Source organism: Eublepharis macularius, chromosome 6, assembly GCF_028583425.1.
Source record: "Eublepharis macularius isolate TG4126 chromosome 6, MPM_Emac_v1.0, whole genome shotgun sequence".
Taxonomy (NCBI): domain Eukaryota; kingdom Metazoa; phylum Chordata; class Lepidosauria; order Squamata; family Eublepharidae; genus Eublepharis; species Eublepharis macularius.
The window spans coordinates 132,839,824-132,859,096 of record NC_072795.1 but is presented as its reverse complement, the minus strand read 5'-3'; the positions used below and the strand labels follow the sequence as shown (position 1 = coordinate 132,859,096).

Sequence of the window (19,273 nt, the reverse complement as noted above, 5' to 3'; positions counted from 1 at the left end):
ATGTTCTAACTAGCTTAGACAATAGATGATGCCTGAGAATGAGTAGGATAGATAGCAGCTACTTTTTATTAATCAGCTGAATGTTAACCAACCAAGAGGAAAGAAATCACATCTCTGTCAGTCCCTACCATCTTCCCCATCTTGACATGTCTCAACATGCTCTGCTTTTTGGACTGAGCCACAAAATGAAATCAGAGGAGCGCTGAGAGAGTACATGCAGTCACCGAATCAATGGATTTTTTTTTCTTTTTCGCGACATCTGGCAGCCCGTACCCCCAATCTCAACTTGAAATGGAAGGAAATTCAAAGAAAATCCAACCATGAACGGGTGAAAGCACCTCCCCTGAGCGCTGTTTCCTCAAGCCCTACTTTTAAAATGGTTCTAATCAGGGCTTTTTTTCAGGGGGAATGCGGGGGAACAGAGTTCCGGAACCTCTCGAAAATGGTCACATGGCTGGTGGCCCCGCCCCCTGATCTCTAGACAGGGGAGTTTAGATTGCCCTCCACACCCCTCAGCAGCGCGGAGGGCAGTCTCAACTCCCCTCTGTCTGGAGATCAGGGGGCGGGGCCACCAGCCATGTGACCATTTTCTCTGAGGGCAACCCACTGAGTTCCACCACCTCTTTTCCCAGAAAAAAAGCCCTGGTTCTAATGGATGGTTAGAAATACAAACTTTAAAAGTAATGCTTTCAAAAAAGGAAACACTGAGTGTGTGCCATTAGGTGCCAAAGAAGATCAGGAAGGGGAAAAAAATTAAAATCAGGATTATGAAAGCATTTTTAGAGTTACAGCCCAAGATTATCTGAGCTCTGAGAAATCCACAGATTAGACTTTTTGTTTATCTGTTTTCAGATGACTTCATGGTGCAATGCTTAATGCCACTTCAGAGTTAGAAGTTCATAACGTAGCATAAGTACCACTTGAGGTAAAGAGAACAGTGCATACAAATGTCATCTTGGCCCGATTCACGGGAAGAGCCTCTACCAGCCAGAACAAAACCACGTGAACAAACATGCTTCTTCTAGTCTGAAATGGCGACAGTTGTGAATACCTAGAGAGTGAAAGGAGAAGATAGTTCTGGGGCTTTGGCTGAAAATTCGTGGGTAAGGCTAGGAACCAGTTCAGAGAGCTACTATAGATTACAGACCATATTTATCCAAAGGGGAGACAACTCTGCAAACAAGATGACCACCCCCAACTAAAAAAAAAGAGAGAGAGAGAGAGAGAGAGAGAGAGAGAGAGAGAGAGAGAGAGAGAGAGAGAGAGAGAGAGAAGCTAATATATAAAAGCAGACGGGTCTCAATCTAAGAAGACCCCCCAAGAGGGGAGCTGCCAGCACGAAATATTCTTTTCCCATCAGCCTCTCTCTTCCCCTTCTGATTCCCTCTTCACCCTCGAGCCCCATCTGCCCCCCCACCTCTCCTCTTGCCCGTCATGCAGCCCAGAGAAAAGCAAACCATGCCAGCTGCTGCAATACATCTAATGGATCATCAGCCTCCTCAGCTCACTGCCATGCAAAGGCCACCACGGTAAGCTTTGTGGAGCTCAGCACTTCTTGAGGCTGCTAGTGCTCATGGCGCAACCCCAGCAGTCAGTGCAGGGGAGTACAAGGCGCAGAGCGCAGGTCAGCCTTCTTCCCTGCCTCCTCCAGGAAGGGGCTGTGGCTCAGTGGAAGAGCCTCTGTTTTGCATGCAGAAGGTACTAGGTTCAATTCTTGGCATCTCCAGAAAGGACCAGGCAGGGCTTTTTTTCAGCAGGAATGCAGTGGAACGGAGTTCCAGAACCTCTTGAAAATGGTCACATGGCTGGTGGCCCCGCCCCCTGATCTCCAGGCAGAGGGGAGTTGAGATTGCCCTCCGCACTACATGGCGATCTCAACTCCCCTCTGGCTGGAGATCAGGGGGCGGGGCCACCAGCCATGTGACCATTTTCTCCTAGGGCAACCCACTGAGTTCCACCACCTCTTTTCCCAGAAATAAAAGCCCTGGGACCAGGCAATCAATGATGTGAAAGACCTTGAAGAGCTGTTACCAGTCTGAGTACACAAGACTGACCTTGATGGATCGATGGTACGATTCAGTATAAGGAAGCTTCATGTGTTCCTACCCACTCTGGAGAAGCCTTCTCCATAGTTAGGACAGCTTACAAGGACTGCTTACAGCCTTTTCCACAGCTGATGGAGAGGCTGTGCTCCCCATCTGTGCTTTCTTGCTTGGCCACAAAGCATGACAAGAGAAAAGACACCCCCTGTGCCTCTAACCTGCAAGACCCAGCAAATGAAAGGCCCAACCCACTTGCTTCTCTCTGCAGGCTGTGGGGGTGGCAAATCCCCACCAACGGAGCTTGCCAGTAGTAGAATGAGGTAAGGTTGCTGACCTCAAGGTGAGGCTCAGAGATCTCCCAGAATTCCAACTGCTCTCCTGACTACAGAGATCAGTCCCCCTGAAGGCTGCTTGGTAGGGTGGCCTGTACAGCATTTATACTCTGCTGAGGCCCCTCCTCTTCACAAGCCCCACCCACCACAGGCCCCACCCCCAAATCTCCAGAAATATCCTAACCCAAATGGGAGCAACTTCGGTGGTGTTAGAAAGTGTCCTCAAGTCATAGCTGACTCACGATGACCCCTGGTGGGGTTTTCAAGGCAAGAGACTAACAGAGGCAGTTTGCCATTGCCTGCCTCTGCCTAGTGACCCTGGACTTCTTTGGTGCTCTCCCATCCAATTACTGAACAGGGCTGACTCTGGTTGGCTTCCAAAATCTGATGAGATTGGGCTAACCTGGACTATCCAGATCAAGGGGCAGCTTTACATACCGGAATTTTTTATGCGAGTTGAAGATGGTCCTCTTTTTTAAAGCCTAAAAAGTTTTTTTTTTAAAATCTTGTTTTTGAGTAAATACAGTAGGGCCGTTTTCACACTACTTACCTGCTCCTGGAATGTTGCGAAACAGCGCGCAAAACTCTCGCGAGAAGACGCTATCTTCTGCAGTTTTTGCACGATGTTTCGCAATGTTCCAGGAGCAGGTAAGTAGTGTGAAAACGGCCTAGGTTAAGTTCCAAGATCTCTCTTCAGACATGGAAAGGGGAACAAGGATGTAGAACACAAGCTGGAGGGAAGCCTCTGGACCAACTACGGTTGCCAGCTCTGGGTTGGGAAATTCCTGGAGATTTTGGGGATGGAGCCTCGAGAGGGTGGAGTTTGGGGAGAAGAGGGACCTCAGCTGGGTGTAATGCCAGACAGTCCACCCTCCAAAGCAGCCTTTTTCTCCAGGGAAGCTGATCTCTGTTGGCTGGAGATCCGTTGTAATTCCAGGAGATCTCCAGCTGCTACCTGGAGGCAGGTAACCCTAGGACCAACAAAACCTGGCATAAATGCTATTAGCTTTGCCTTCAACCTTTCCCTGGTCACCAAAGGCATATCTTATGCATTCCAGGTCTCCAAAATCCATCCTCTGATCTCAGGGTTCCGAAGAGGGAGAACTCCAGATTTAGATTCAGGCACTGTCAATTCCGCTTAGCCCCAAGACTAGTGTTCCTGTTGACATATAAACATAACGAAGAAGAGCACTGCAGGATTGCACTAAGGGCCCATTCTGTTTCTAACTAGGGATGCAATGAATTTCTCAATGAATGTGTTCCACAGTCAAACTCACATTTAATACCGACTATCCAATGTGAGCCAATCAGTTCACATTGTCACCAAGCAGCTCAAATATTTGCATCAGGTTTATTCAGAAATGTGGATGTACTAAAAGACAGCCAATCCAAACAGACTGGCAGCCATTAACAAAGCTAAGAACTACCTAAATCAGCCTTGAGTGGTAGGACTGTTAAAAATCACTTTTGTATACAATCTGCGACTGATTTAATTGTCCATTTAAGCAACTGCCTGATGAGTGGAGCAGCAGTGTTACAAGGGTTGGGAGGAGAACTCAACTGGGCTCTGGAAAATGTCCATGTATGAAACCTCATTTTCGCTGTACTGCACTGTAAGGAATAAAGCACTAGTAAGGGAAGGATATACCGAAGCAATCTGTCGAACAGCTGTAAGGGCTGAAAATCCAATAAAGTGACATTCCAAAAACTAGCTTCCTGTTTGCGACTGGCAAACAGGACATGAGCTAAACCTGCAGATGTTTGAGATCTCTATTTCTAGTAGTACTTTCATTTATTATTATTGTTATTATGTTTCTTAATCACCATATATCAATTTAACAAATACTGAAATTTACAAAAATGAGTACAAAAACATTAAATTTAAAAAGCAAGGCTCAGGGACAGGAAATAGAACATAGGCTGTGGGGAATTTCCATTTCATGTATCTAACACCTTCTATAATCATTCCTTGTGAATTCTATAAGCTATGGCAAAAAATCTGTCGCAAGCCAATGAGAGCTCAGGGATTGGGGCTGATAAAAACTTCTTAGTGATATCCAAAGGAGGGTAAATGGAGAATCTCCAAAGCAAAGGTTGTAGGATGTTCACACGAGCATCAGGATAAAAACAGTAGTGAAGCATGAGATGCTCAATTTTCTCAGTCTTGCCTACTCCACAAAGGCAGATCCTCTCTGCCATTGGGACCTTTTTATACAGTCCCTCAACAACTGCAGAGGGGAAAACGTTCCAATATCTAAGTAGTATCTAGCTACCTAAAATTTTAGTCTTTCATATAACAGCAGATAAGGTTGCCACCTAATAAATATCTGTGAACAATAAAATAATTCCAATTTGCAACCACCAACAGCACAGTAAGGCCGTTTTCACACTGCTTTCTGGCCACAGAACATCGCGGCAAGTTCTTGGAACGACAGCATTTTCCTGCTGCGATTTCGCGCGAGAACTGCAGTTCTCGCTTGAAATCACGGCAGGAAAACGCTGTCGTTCCGGGAGCTTGCCGCAATGTTCTGTTGCCGGTAAGCAGTGTGAAAATGTCCTAAGTTTCAGTGTATGGTTCAGTATCGTGCCTTTCTTCTATTCAGTTTCATTTCTTGCTCATTATTATCATAGGAATCGAGTATTTCTCATCTACACATCGTGCAATTCGTCATTATTAAAACAATCCTTGCTTGAATGGAAACCAAATTAATTCATCATAATAGGAAGGCCTCTAATTTCAGGTGAAGCCAATGAGATGAAGGAGAAAGCCCTTAAGTACCTCACAGGAGATGACAAATCAAATGGGAATTAATGTGGAGAAAACATAATTAAAAAATAAAACTTGATTGAATTTAAACAGAATTGACACAACAGTGCAAATTAACTTTGTACAGAAAGTATTCACTGAGAAGGTAATAAAAAGGCATTTCATTAGTAATCTATATTTAAACAATAGAGCCGGCTTAATGTGAGACGTAGGGTTTTTAATAGCTGCCGTTTACAATGGCTGCCAAGAGAGGCTGTTAACAATACATTAGGATGCCTCAGGATCAGGGAAAGGAAAGGCTGTTGGGCTGTACCACTGGAGAACTTCAGCAACGACAGACCAAACTAGGATTTCCAGCCAGCGGCAGGGTGATAGGGAGGTACCGGCCGATTCCAGATGGCCCTCCCCATCCCAAAACGTCGCGCGACGTCACATGGAAAACGCAAAATATCGCGTTTTTTCGTGCGAGTTTTGCGCAATGTCGCAAAACTCGCACGAGAAAACGTGATATTTCGTGTTTTCCACGTGACGACGCGCGACGTTTCGGGATGGGGAGGGCCGTCTGGAATTGGCCACTGTTGCATCAATAATGTGACATCATTTCCTATGTGATCCCAGAAGTGATGTTATGTTGCTCTAGGACTCAGCAGAAACTCTATGCAAGACCTGGCAGCATTAGACCAAACAGATAGCCGTTAGCATGGTACTGCGGTATACCAATGTCATAGGTGACAACAGCACTAGTACTCAGGCCATTACACAGCCTGGATTTCCATCTTTACAGATGAAGCTGCCATATACTGTCAAAACACTGGCCCATCTTTGCACAATACCATCATTTCTTCCGACAAGACTTGACTCTCCATGCTCACCAGTAGTACTGAGTGAAGTCAACTTGATGCAATTCAGAATCAGTCCGCCACTTAAGGGCTCTATTGGTGAGTTTTGAAAAGACCTTCTACTTTCTCACGCCAGCACATGAGCACAGAGTGAGGGTGCTGCATACATCCACCTTCTCATATGGCTTCCTGTAAAATGTAACTACTCAGTACCAGAAAGCTGCATGTAAACTCTGTTGCTTCCCCCATAAACCAAACAAACATGCCTTTTTCACGAGTCTTAGATATGAACGGGGGACCAAAAACAAAATAAACTCCACATTAAAATATTTGCAAAAAAAATATTTTATTTATTAAAATATCGATTTAAATATTATGGCCTCCTTTTCTCTTGTGGATGAAGGCAGGCTACACTCGAAGACGTAAAATATAACTAACTATAAATAAAAGCCCAATAATTGCCCTCCACAAGAAAATGTCTGCAGCTTAAACACCATTAAAAGCCATCATAAATAAAATGGCCTTACAGGACCTCCTAAAAAGCTTCTAAAGATGGAGCAAAATAGTAAAGAGTCCAGTAGCACCTTTAAGACTAACCAACTTTACTGTAGCTTAAGCTTTCGAGAACCACAGTTCTCTTCATCAGATGCATAAAGGGTAAGAAGAAACTGGCCATATAGGTGGCCATATAGGTGGGCTCACCACCTATATATATCTGGCCAATTTCTTCTTACCCTCCATGCATCTGACAAAGAGAGCTGTGGTTCTCGAAAGCTTAAGCTACAGTAAAGTTGGTTAGTCTTAAAGGTACTACTGGACTCTTTACTGTTTTGTTACTACAGACAGACTAACATGGCTAACTCCTCTGGATCTAAAGATGGAGCCCTCTCACTGCCTCGGGAAGTCTGTTTTGCAAGGCAGGAGCCACTACAGAGAAGGAACAGGCTCTAAAAGATGCCAAGTAGGCCAGCTTAAGCAGGGGAACAACTAAAAGGTGGTCACTCACGAGAAGACCGCAGTTGGCTTCGAGGTGGGGGTGGGGATAGATGGTCCTTCAGATCATCAATTAGAAAACTGACCTAAATACCGAAGATACTTATCAAACAAAAGGTTGCTTGGTCACATAATTCACATTAATCAACAAGATTTTCATGAAGAAGAAAGAACTAAGATCAGAGAAATTCTATACATGTGAAAGTAAAAAACTCATCTTTCGGTGCTCGATCTGCTGAATATTGAATCACTTCGTGGTCAGAATACCTTTTTACAGTCCAAGCTGGAGAAGAACATTTTGGGAGGAAATGGCACTCTTTCCATAATACTGCCAAGCACTGAACGACGCACAGAGTCCCATTTTAAACCAGATAAGCCCGAACTTTGGTGATTTCACTAATTTCACACACAGCAGGTTTGCCAGTTCCCCTTAACCCTCCCAGCAGGAGAGGGGGATCTGGCATTTATGACTTCCTCACACACGTGCTCTCGACACGGTATGATGACGTCACTTCTGGGAGGGATGTCATCACACAGGCCCCAGGAGTACACCTGGGCTTCACATGGGGCCAATCTGGGCTCCAATCTTTAAGATTCTTTAAGAATCAGCCCTGCACGAAGCCCAGAAACACTCTCGGGGCCTGCGTGATGACATGACTCCTGGGAGTGACGTCATGCCATGCCAGAACAGCACCCTGGGAGGCCCATCCCCATGCCTCCCCACCCCACCCCCCGCCAGCCAGGTAAGTGGTGGGGAGGGGCTGATGCTGGCAGCAGGGCTCTTCCGCCCCCACCAGGAAACTGGCAACTCTGTGTACAGCACCATTTTGGGAAAAGCCAATAAATACATTATAAAACAGATATAATTTCACCCCACAGACATACAGCTTTATCTTTTGCTTGATTTTATTTTTTTTAATGTATCAATGTGAAAGTGGCATTTACAGTAAAAAAAAAAAAATCCCAATCCCAATCAAAGATCATAATCCCAATCAAAGCTTGCCAGTTTTCAAGGCTTTTTATGCCTTCTGTGTGCGTTTTCACTGAGTGCCCTTATGTTCCAGTTTTTTGTGAGAAGGCACACAAGTTTTTCCTATTTCCTTTTTAAAAACTATAGCTCTTAGCAGGGCTTTTTTTCAGGGGGAATGCGGTGGAACGGAGTTCCGGAACCTCTTGAAAATGGTCACCTGGCTAGTGGCCCCGCCCCCTGATCTCCAGACAGAGAGGAGTTGAGATTGCCCTCTGCGCCACCAAGCGGCGCAGAGGGCAATCTAAACTCCCCTCTGGCTGGAGATCAGGGGGTGGGGCCACCAGCCATGTGACCATTTTCTCTGAGGGCAACCCGCTGAGTTCCACCACCTCTTTCCCCAGAAAAAAAGCCCCGACTCTTAGAGAGTAGGAGAGTAAGCCACAGAGCTGCAAATCAAAGAAGAAACAGCCACAGAAAAAGTATGTTCAACAAGCCACAAGCTGTTTCCCACCTTTGCCCCACCTGGAGACTAGGGATTCCCAAAGGCTTCATGTACCTCCCCTATTGTGGTTTTCCACCACTGGCTAGGAATTGATGTTGTCCTTAGAATCACTCTGGAGAGATGAACTCAGGAGAAGGGAATCATCGCGCGCTGTTCCAGGAAGGAGATCAACACTCCAGAGAGCATACCGCTCTCAGTCATCTTCCTTTTTATAACATGATGTATTTATATCCCAGAGGACTCTGCTCACGTGCGCCGACTCTCTGGGTCAGGGAGCAGCCTCAGCTGTAGTCAGTCTGAATGCCCAGAGAAAAAGAAATGTGAAGCCAAGATCCCAAGACAGACAGCAGAGCTCTTTTGCAGGAGGAAAGGTCAAGTAAGAACTTGGGGATAATTTGAGGATCACATATTGCAAAGATGACTGCTTGTTTTCTTTTCTTTTCAAAAAACCCTCTTAATTCAAGTCCTGGCTACTGTTTCTATGCACCTTTGCCAGTAGATGTGGCTTCTCAGGGCACACTGCCAGCAACAGATATTAAGAATCAAGCAAGCAACTCTGGTGGGCCAACAAAACCCAGAAACAGCAAGATTTCCTACACTAGGGGTCAGTATGCAACTGGTAGCCCCTAGGCACAATTGGGTTCCGTGCCTAGACAGACTCTTTGTTGTCAAAAATTGGGTGAGGACAGAAAACACTGGTGGCAACGGGAACCACTTGCAAGCCAGCTTGGGAACTGATGCAGAGGCCCTTGGTGCATAACCATTCAGATCCTTCCAAGAGTGACTCCCCAGCAAAACGGGTTGCTAACTTGGGCCCTTAGCTTGATGGGTATTCTCAGTCTCGATTTAGGAGACCCCAGGGAAAGGTCAAGACTGGTGGCCGTATTAGTCTGCCTGTAGCAGTAGAAAAGAGCAAGAGTCCAAAATTTGTTACTGGATGCTACTGGACTCAAAGTGAGCCATGACTCATGAAAGCTCCTACCCTACCATATATTTTGTTAGTCTATAGAGCAGAACCACAAGTGACAAAAGGCACAGATTGGACACTTGTCAGCTTCCCTCAAGTTTTGATGGGAAATGTAGGCATCCTGGTCTCGCAGCTTCGCTCTCTGACTGCTGTCCAATGGACTTTTCAACTGTCACTTGTCCAACATTCCGCCAAGCTGCCTACATTTCCCATCAAAACTTGAGGGAAGCTGACAAGTGTCCAGTCTGTGCCTTTTGTCACTTGTGGTTCTGCTCTTAGGTGCTACTGGACTCTTGCTCTTTTCTACTGCTCCAAAGAAAGGATATGCAGTGCTCAGTTTAGCCATTCTTGCAATTATTGGAGCGCCTCTTGACATCCAACTTGCTCTACCACAAGTGAATCGGAGTGCACCTTGTTCTCTCCTGCATCCTGGTAAAACATTCTAACCTTTTTCTTCATTGCAGCCTTTAAAGGTATTTGCAAATGGATATCACGATGCCCCCCGCCTTAATCTTAGTTTCTAAACTGAAGCTTTGTATTAGCCGCACCCTGTTTTTTTCTTTCTTTACAGAAATGTGCATATGAAAACGAATATCTCAAAAGATTTTTAAGTGGAGTTGTTTTCTTCTGTAGGAATGAGTTCTTTATCTTCCTTGAAGTGCAAATTCTGACATGGAGAATTACGTGCACTGAGTCCTCAGAATAATCATTCATTCAAATCACCGGCTAAAAATCTAGCCAGCCTAAATCAATCAATAATAAATATCAAATCAATAAATAGTAAATATCAACCTATTAATAAGCAGGCAGGCAATCTGCGATAGGCTTTGAGGAATTTTTCCCCTTCGCAGAGAGAGTAAGCAAATTTTCTGGCAAAAACAAGTTCTGAAAACTGTATCTAGAACAAAATGTACAAGTTCAAATCCCTACGTCTGGAAACTATGTTTGAAGGACATTTACCCATGATTATTTGAGCAGTGAAAATTATACTCCACGCAAATTTTAATTTAAAAAATTTGCCAAAAAAGACAAGCAAGAAATAACCTTTTTTCAAAAAGGCACCCCTACTCTTCCTTACCAAATTATATGTGAACTGCAAAATTAGGTTAAAACTTAATTGTCTTCAAGCATCTTTTCACAAATCAAGGCTACCTGAACCACCCTACTTTATGCAAGCAAGGAATAAAGTAAGGAATCCCGGTGCACTTTAGGCACGAACACAATGTACCATCATCATAACTGCTTTCAGTCTAGGACGGGTTTGTCATCACTTGTAAGAGACAGAGAACTCTGTATGTGCAACATAACACTGAAACTGTAGGTTATGGCAATAACAGCTGGAGAAGAAATGAAAGGCAGCCAATGGACTCTTACAATGACATCCAAAGCAGAGTTACACCAGTCTAAACCCACTGGTTTCAGTGGGCTTAGACTGGAGTAACTCTGCTTAGGATTTCACAGTTGATTATTCACTTTGCTAATTTCAGCCATTATCAGTGTTAAGGCTAAGAACTGCTATCAGTAGGAACTTGTAGTAGATAGAGTTTTATGCAAAATGAGTGGTGTAGGAATCGTAACTGTTCTTAGTCTTAAGATTTTAGAAGCTTTAAGGAATTCTATTTCCTTGGATTCAGACCCGATTCCATCACAAGGCTGGAATAAAGCTCTAGATACAAAAGATGGGACCTCACACCAACTAGTACCCAGAAACAGCCTGCTCCAGGACAAACCGAAAGGAACTAACAACAGAACACCACTGGTTGTCACCTATAGTTCCCAGCTCAAACCCATCCAATATAGATCCGTCAGTGATCTACAGCCCATCCTGGAAAATGATGCCTCTCTCTCACCAGCCCTGGGTGGAAGACCTCTCCTTGCCTACAGACAGCCCCCCAACCTTAAATGACTTCTCACCTACAACCATAAATTGGCTAGCAGAGTCACCAGCACAGGTACCAGACCCTGCAACAGACCCAGATGCCAACTGTGCCTTCATATCTACCCAGGAAATGCAATTACAGGACCCAATGGCGTCAACTACACTATTTCTGGCTCTTACAGCTGCTCATCCTCCGTGATATATGCCCTCATGTGCCAACAATGTCCATCTGCTCTGTACATTGGACAAACCAGCCAACCTCTGCGCAAAAGAATAAATGGACACAAATCTGACATTAAAAATGGCAACATCCAGAAACCAGTGAGAGAACACTTCAATCTACCAGGACATTCCATCAAGGACTTAAAGGTCACCACAGTTCAAGAGAAATATTTCAAAAACAAAATCCAACGGGAAGCTGCTGAATTGGAATTCATATGTAAATTTGACTCAGTCAGACTTGGATTGAATAGAGACTATGAATGGTTATCTCATTACCAAAAGTAACTGCCCTCAGGCATTCTATTCAGATTCTGCCATGGAGGGGAGGGGGTCACACCCAGCCTGGATTGTGCATTCTACGTCTTTCATGACTTCTTGTAACTTATTTACATTTACATGACCCTCACTCCCTGCATCCTCTCCCCCTCCCCCTCCCCACCTATATATCTCTGGCCAGTTTTTTCATACCCTCCATGCATCTGACAAAAAGAGCTGTGGCTCTCGAAAGCTTATGCCACAATACAGTTGATTAGTCTTAAAGGTGCTACTGGACTCTTTACTATTTTGCTACTACAGACTAACACAGCTAACTCCTCTGGATCTCACAGCAACTGATTCTTAATTCTGAGGGATCCATATTTTAAATTCATGGATGGGTGCTTTAAGGTCATCTATCATGGGCATGGAGCAGGGGTCACTGGGGCAGTGAAGGGGAAGGGGTGGTTATGAATTTCCTGCATTGTGAAGGGAGTTGGACTAGATGACCCTAGAAGTCCCTTCCAACCCTATGATTCTACGATTCTAAGATTTTATCATCAACTTGCCCTGACCTGGATAGACCAGGTGAGCCTGATCTTGTCAGATCTCAGAAGCTAAGCAGGACTGGCCTTGGTTAGCAATTGGACGGGAAACCACCAAAGAAGAACAGGGTTGCAGAGGCAGGCAATGGCAAACCACTTTTGTTAGTCTCTTGCCATGAAAACTCCACCAGGGGTCGCCATAAGTCAACTCTGACTTGAGGGCTCTCTCCACCACCATATCATCATCATAAGCAAACCACATTCAACAATCCAAGCTGGGATGAACAGCAGTTCTTGAGTCCAGTGGCACCTTAAAGACCAACAAGATATTCAGAGCATAAGCTTATATACTGGAAATCTTGTTGGTCTTTAAGGTGCCACTGGACTCAAGTCCTGCTATTCTACTGCAGACCGGCGCAGCTACCCACCTGAAACTATCTTGGGGATAAGAATTTATATTATGACACATCTACAAAGGATTATTGGGGACTATATTTAAGGACTCAGTTCGTCATGAATCATCAGGTTAATAACTGTTATTTACTAATTTGCAGGGTTTTTTTCTGGGAAAAGAGGTGGTGGGAACTCAGGACCGCACAATGACGTCACTTTGGATCAGCTGGAACAAGAGGGGGAGTTTCTTAAAGTTTAAATCACCCTCGGCAAAAATAGTCTCAGGGCTTTTTTGTGGGGGGGAAAGAGGTGGTGGAACTCAGTGGGTTGCCCTAGGAGAAAATGGTCACATGGCTGGTGGCCCCGCCCCCTGATCTCCAGACAGAGGGGAGTTGAGATTGCCATCTGCGCTGCTTGGCATGGAGGGCAATCTCAACTCCCCTCTGTCTGGAGATCAGGGGGCGGGGCCACCGGCCATGTGACCATTTTCAAGAGGTGCCAGAACTCCGTTCCACTGCTTTCCAGCTGAAAGAAAGCCCTGCTAATTTGTCACAAGGACAAAATCCTCATAAACCAAAGCAAACATAGAAATCACAATATGTTTAATCTTTTTTTAAAAAATCCAGATCTGTTCACTAGGGGAGACATAAAGCAGCTGTCATGAGTTGCGCAGAAAGGTTAACTGGTTTGCTTAATCCCAGCACTGTGGTAGTACTAGGGCTTGGTTGTTTGAGGTTTTAGACAAGGAACTTCAGCCTGCTGCTGGATACTCACACTTTGGCCTTCTCTTTTGCGCACATTCTCCCCTTAAAAACAGTTGGCCTCCTAATTGTTCCAAGACAGGAGAAACTGGAGAGAGCATGTGGGCAGTTGCCTAGCAACCATTTAACACAACATAGAAACAGTAGGGAGAGGTAGGAAGGGTTGCTTAGCAACCATCTGTAGACTCTTATTCATTCTCTCCAACCAAGCCGGCATTTGGCTCTATATGACCCATAGGGGGCAGCACTGCTTACTCTTCTGTGCTTCATTCTGGCACGGTATCGCCATCAATGACAGCAACAAAAATAAATTACCAGATTCCACAGAAGGCATTCTTCTCAGAACTGTTCACTACTTAGCTGAATTACATCTCTTAAGTACCTTAGCCAGCGAGGGTCCCTTTGCCACAGACTGCCCTGCTTCTTGTTCCAAACCACTTTGAAAAAATCTTTTCCTCATGAGGAAAAATCATGGAGGAAAAAAATACATTGAAGAAAGGAAAACTATGTAAACCGCTTTGAATTCCCATTGGAGAGACAAGTGGGGTATAACGTTTTAAAAAACATTTCCATCCCTCCGTCCTGCCCCATTAGGGTTTTCCAGGTTCTTTAAATGGAGTAAAAAAAACCCCGAAAAATAAAATAACACAAATTCAGCCACTGCATTTTCATTAGCCTTGTCAATGAAAACATAAAAACGTACGGGGCTGAGACCAAGGTTCCGCTTAGTTCAGCAATCCATTTCCTGAAAGATCCTAATAGAATGTACCTGAAAACTCACAAACAGGGACGAGGGTGATGTGCCACCCGCCTGAAAGTGCAAAAACCACTGGCAAAACTACGGACTTGCAGTGCAAAAACATAGCTAGGTCACAGCCAACACTGTTGGCAACATTATTAATAAAGATATCCCTAAATTACTAATAAAATCAAACGCTGCAGAGAATGTCCATCAACACACAATGCGGTTGTGCAGCACACCGAAATGGCGATAGCTGAGGAAGAGAAGCATTGGAAAGAACAATACCCAGCATTTGATTTTATTATTAATGACTTGGTGAGAGCTTCGTTAATAAATTGGAGACAGTATTTAGACATTCATCTAACCAGGTTCCTGGAAAGGTGGCATATTTTTTCTTAGTAAATGATAACTAACCACTGGTTATTCTACAGGGAGATTATCATTTACCTGTTCACACCCCATCACCTGGTGATCTGAAGTTGGCAGCCACTGGGCATTTGCCAGGCTCCCAAGAGGGCCAAGGATCTATCTGTGCATATTAAGGACTTTCAAGTCACAGGCAACTTATGGAGACGCCGTAGGGTTTTCAAAGCAAGAGATGAACGGAGGATGTTTGCCATTGCCTGCCTCTGCATAGTGAACCTAGACTTCATTGGTAGTCTCCCATCCAAGTTAGGGCAATGACCTACCTACCAACACAAAAAGCAGTTACTTTCACTATGCATAGGGTACCTCAGATGATCGCAGCCAACACTCCATTTCTTCCAGGATGGCTTCTGAGGGCCCCAAATCATTGGCCCTAAGTTACTGGACCTATCCTCCACAAATATGTTCAATTCAAGTTAAGACAGATAATATCATAGTTTAGCAGTTCAAGATCTTCGGCTGTTCCTTCCCACTTCAAATTAATCTCAACCAATACATTATCGAAAGATCTTGGAGACTGCAGAGCACGGTAAGAAACGTTTTTTAAAAAAACCCTTTCCTATAACACAATATGACTATTCCTTACTACTTATACAGAAAATTAAAAACAGTTTTACTTTTCACATAATTGTTGACAATTATCCAATTACCATCCCCAAATCATGCCATAATAGCTGTTGCCAAAAGCTCCACCCTCTCAAAAATGGGGGAGAGGGTAATGTTGCACTCATGCAGCAACGTTACCCAAGGTGTTTTACACTCTGAACATCCTTTCTTTATACAAGTGAAAACGTTACCTTTAGGCCTTTCAGCATTGAGGAATGCAAACTACACGTCTGGATTTGAGTCCCACACTCAAGAATGCTGGCGAGCTGCACAAATCGTTGGCGAACGGATCTCATGCAGTTAATTTCTTAAACACATTCTGGAAGGAAAAGCGTAAAAAAAAAAAAATCATTACATTGTGTCCCGGCTTTCCTGCAAAGAGCTCGGATCAGTGCTTTATAGTTCAATCCTAAACAGAGTTGTAAGCTTCAAAATCTCTTCAAGTCAATGCTCTTTAAAGGGTGGGACTCTGCTTTAGATTGCATTGCCAGTCTCACAACAACCAGTTTGGGCAGACTTAACCAAGCCCACCCACTTAGTTTTCTAGCCACGCAGGAATGTGAACCTCTGTTTCAGATATCTAGACCAACACTTTAGGTGCTATAACATATTGGCTACGGATTTGTCTTCGCTTACCAACATATATCTAAAATGCTTTGTAGAAGAGAGGGGAATAGATTCTTTTGGCAACAGAATGGACATGATTGCTCTCTATAATAGTCTAGCTGATTCAAGTTGAGAACCATTTTTGGAAAAGGTCCTTCAGGAGGTGCATTTCGGTAAGTTTTCATTCTCCCTCAAGCCCTTCCCCATCCACCCCACCCCGCTTTCTTGCAGCTTGCTGCATTTGGGGCACCAGGTGGAATTGTGCTCCCCCGCTCTTTGATACCTTTGATGCTTATGGTACTCATTACTAGAGATGGGCACGAACTGGAAAAAAACCGAACCATGTGGTTCGTGGTTCGTCAAATTTCACGAACCACAAACTTTCACGAACCTGCCCCTGGTTCGTGAACCGGTTTGTTTGGTTCGTGAAAACGTCACATCCAGGTCAGAGAATCACCACTTCCGGGCCAGCAGAAGTTCACTTCTGGGCCAGCAGAAGATCTGCAGGAAGTCCATCCCCTGTTGCCTAGGAAACTGATTGACTAGCACCAGGCCGTCTGCAGTGACGAACCAAAAAACGAACCAAACAAAACTAGCCTAAAAGGTTGTGGCAGTTCGTCAGAAATGGGATCTGACGAACTGTGGTTCACGAACCACGAACTGGCCTGGTTTGTGCTTGATTTTGGTTCGTATTTCGGTTCGTGCCCATCTCTATCAATTACTCCAGGGGGGGCTGCTCCCAGCCTCCAACCTCTACCACCTTTCACCTGGCTGGTGGGGGGTGGGGGTGGAAAGGTGCAGGGAATGGGCCCCTACAGCATGCTACCAAGAACTCCAGAGCATCTCCTTGTTGCACTAGGAATGATGCCATTTCCAGAGCGATAAGGAAGTGTTCCAGATGGGCCCACCCCCCAATGCCCAATTTGAGCTCTAGGGGATCTGGCAACCCTATTACTATTGTTGTTGTCTTATCTCCTGGGAAATTTAACAAACTGTTACCTTACAGTAGTTGAACTCATCGACATAGTTGTTTTGAACCCAGCACCTGAGATTGCATCTTCTCTTCTATACAAAGAAAATTCCACGATTTTGAATTTTCACAGATTCCAGCATTCTAGCAGTTCTAGCATTCCACCACTCACGTCAGTGGGCCGCTTGCAGAACCCGTTTGTTTCACCAAGTCATTGCAGAACACTTCATTGGAAAATTGATTATCAGATAATCTTTTTGCACATTGTAGCACATCAGTCCTGGGATTGTCATCCCGTGCACACTCAACAGGGGCCTATGGCCAGCCCAATCTAGAGGATTGCCTAGGAATCAGGATGTCATATTTTGGAGGGTGCAAAAAGAAGAGAGGAGCCTCGTCTAGGGGTTTGAAGGGAAGCTTGATGTTAACTGGCCTCTAGAATCTCCATATCTGTCAACTCGGTCTTCTATGGCTGCTGTGATGGGTTACAGAGGGGTTTTGCAGAATTGTATCTGTTTTTTGTTACCGGCCTCATTTTGAGTGCCTATTTAGCCCATGTACATTCTAGGCCTCTCACTTTTTTCTCTATTAAATTGGGAGGGGAGAGAGTTTTACAGTGCAATCCTATGGAGAGTTACTCCAGTCTAAGCCCATTTACTTCAATGGGCTTAGACTAGAGTAACTCTCCATAGGATTGCACTGTTAATTTGTCTAGGAAGCAGCCAGGTAAAGCGGTAGCAGGGGGTGAAGGGTGGGAGCAGGGGATCCCTCGCCCCCAGCAGGGGACTGGTAACCCTGGTAGGAAGAGTCAGTGTACCATCCAAAGATGGATGAGTGGCAGAGTAGAGAAAAACACACACGCTGAACCACAAGACCCTCATCTTAGACTATCCCAGCATGATATCTGTTTGGTTAAGTAGACTAGATACCTTTCACCTCTACCAGCTCTTATGATGTAGCAGGAGATCATCTACTAGTGACTAGCAGCTAATTATTAAGGACTAGTTACTGAGCATGGTGTTCATAGGTAAGCAGCTTATCCCCTACAGAGCCATTGCTCTACTACATTCCTATTTCACGGATCTTGACTTGGGTTGAAACAACAACAAACTTTCCATATGAGAAGGAATGCCAAATTCAAAGTGGCAGGGCACCAAACCAATTCCTCAGATTTAAGTATATGCCTAGATTTGCCTTAAGGGAAGAAATAACAGGGTAGCACAAACTGATAAAACATAACTAGCAAGTTCTGATTCATATCCCAAATTCCACATGTGATTTCTCCGTAGGGCTGCAAGCTTTAATCACTTTAATTGGTAGATTAATCAACTAAACCTCTAGTTAATTATTTGGATAGGTGTTAATTAGCGTGGCTGAGAGTTAAGTGCATATGGTGATATTTTTAAAACTATTTTGCACCGGGAAATATAACTGTAGCAGGGAATTATAACCCAACTATTAAAGATGGCCTATCAGGGACATGCGTAGGGCTTCCAGGTTGCCCACCGTGGCAGACAACTTCCTGCAGCCACGGACCAGGGTCCTGATACTGCTTTATAGAGCAGCAGGAACAAAAACAGGGGGAACTAGATCCCGTGACACTGTTTACCAGGAAGTGACATCATGGTGCTTCATGACGCTCAAGAGATTTTTTTCTAAATCTCGGATTCGGTTTCGTTTTCTCAGCCATGCCGGACGCTCCTCTCGGCTGCTCCGGGAGGAAACGACCGGGCACCCTGACCGGGCGGCTGATCCGCAAGGATTAGCCCCCAGGACTCCCAGGGAGGGAGGGAGCCAGGGTCCGGGATGCGGCGGGAAGAACTCCCCGAAATCAATGCGGGGGGGGGGAATTGCCCGTTTGTCCCTATGGAGGCCGGCAGACGTGCGCGGCGCCTCGAGTGCCGCCGGGCAACGAGAAACGGCAAGTAAAAGAAACAGGCGGAAGCCTGTAAACAAGCGAATCCCTTCTGTTCTACAAGCGTTTGTGAAGGAGAGGTTGATCTGAAGAAGACTCGCTCTTCCCCTTCGTTGAGTTCCAGAATTTTGTTGGCGCCCCCCCCCCCCCAAAAATGGCAGCAAAGAAGCAAAGTCCCGCTCTCGGTAAGTCAATCTCGGCTACCTTGCAGAAGGGGGAGTCGCTCGAAGAGTTGGTGCGCAGGGCGGTGGTGGAAGCTATAAAACCCTTTGTTGACAAGCTGAACGAAACTGATCAAAGGGTGGGCTTAATTGAAAGCGAGGTGAAAACCATTAAGGCAGCAGCGGGGGGGGGGCAGAGAAGTCTGCTCTGGAAAGTGCGTCACTTGTGAAGGCTACAAAAAAGGAGCTGAAGTTGGTGGAGAACCAGCTGATCGGGCTACAGGTGGAACGAACGCAGACAATTTTGCGTCTCCAAAACGTGAAAGAGGAGGAAAAAGAGGATCTGTGGGAGGTGGTCTCGGAACTATTGGCGATACCCG

General features: G+C 45.1%; 1 protein-coding gene across 7 annotated transcripts in view; it reads right to left on the bottom strand.

Annotated features, from left to right (window-relative positions):
* ZMIZ1 (zinc finger MIZ-type containing 1) overlaps positions 1-19,273 on the bottom strand; it is a 559,350-nt gene that overhangs the window by 374,822 nt on the left and 165,255 nt on the right. For all 7 annotated transcript variants that reach the window (XM_054983309.1, XM_054983311.1, XM_054983310.1 and 4 more), the window contains exon 3: positions 15,433-15,560. The gene's annotated coding sequence lies outside the window, so the exon portion shown is untranslated. The remainder of the gene's footprint in view (positions 1-15,432; positions 15,561-19,273) is intronic.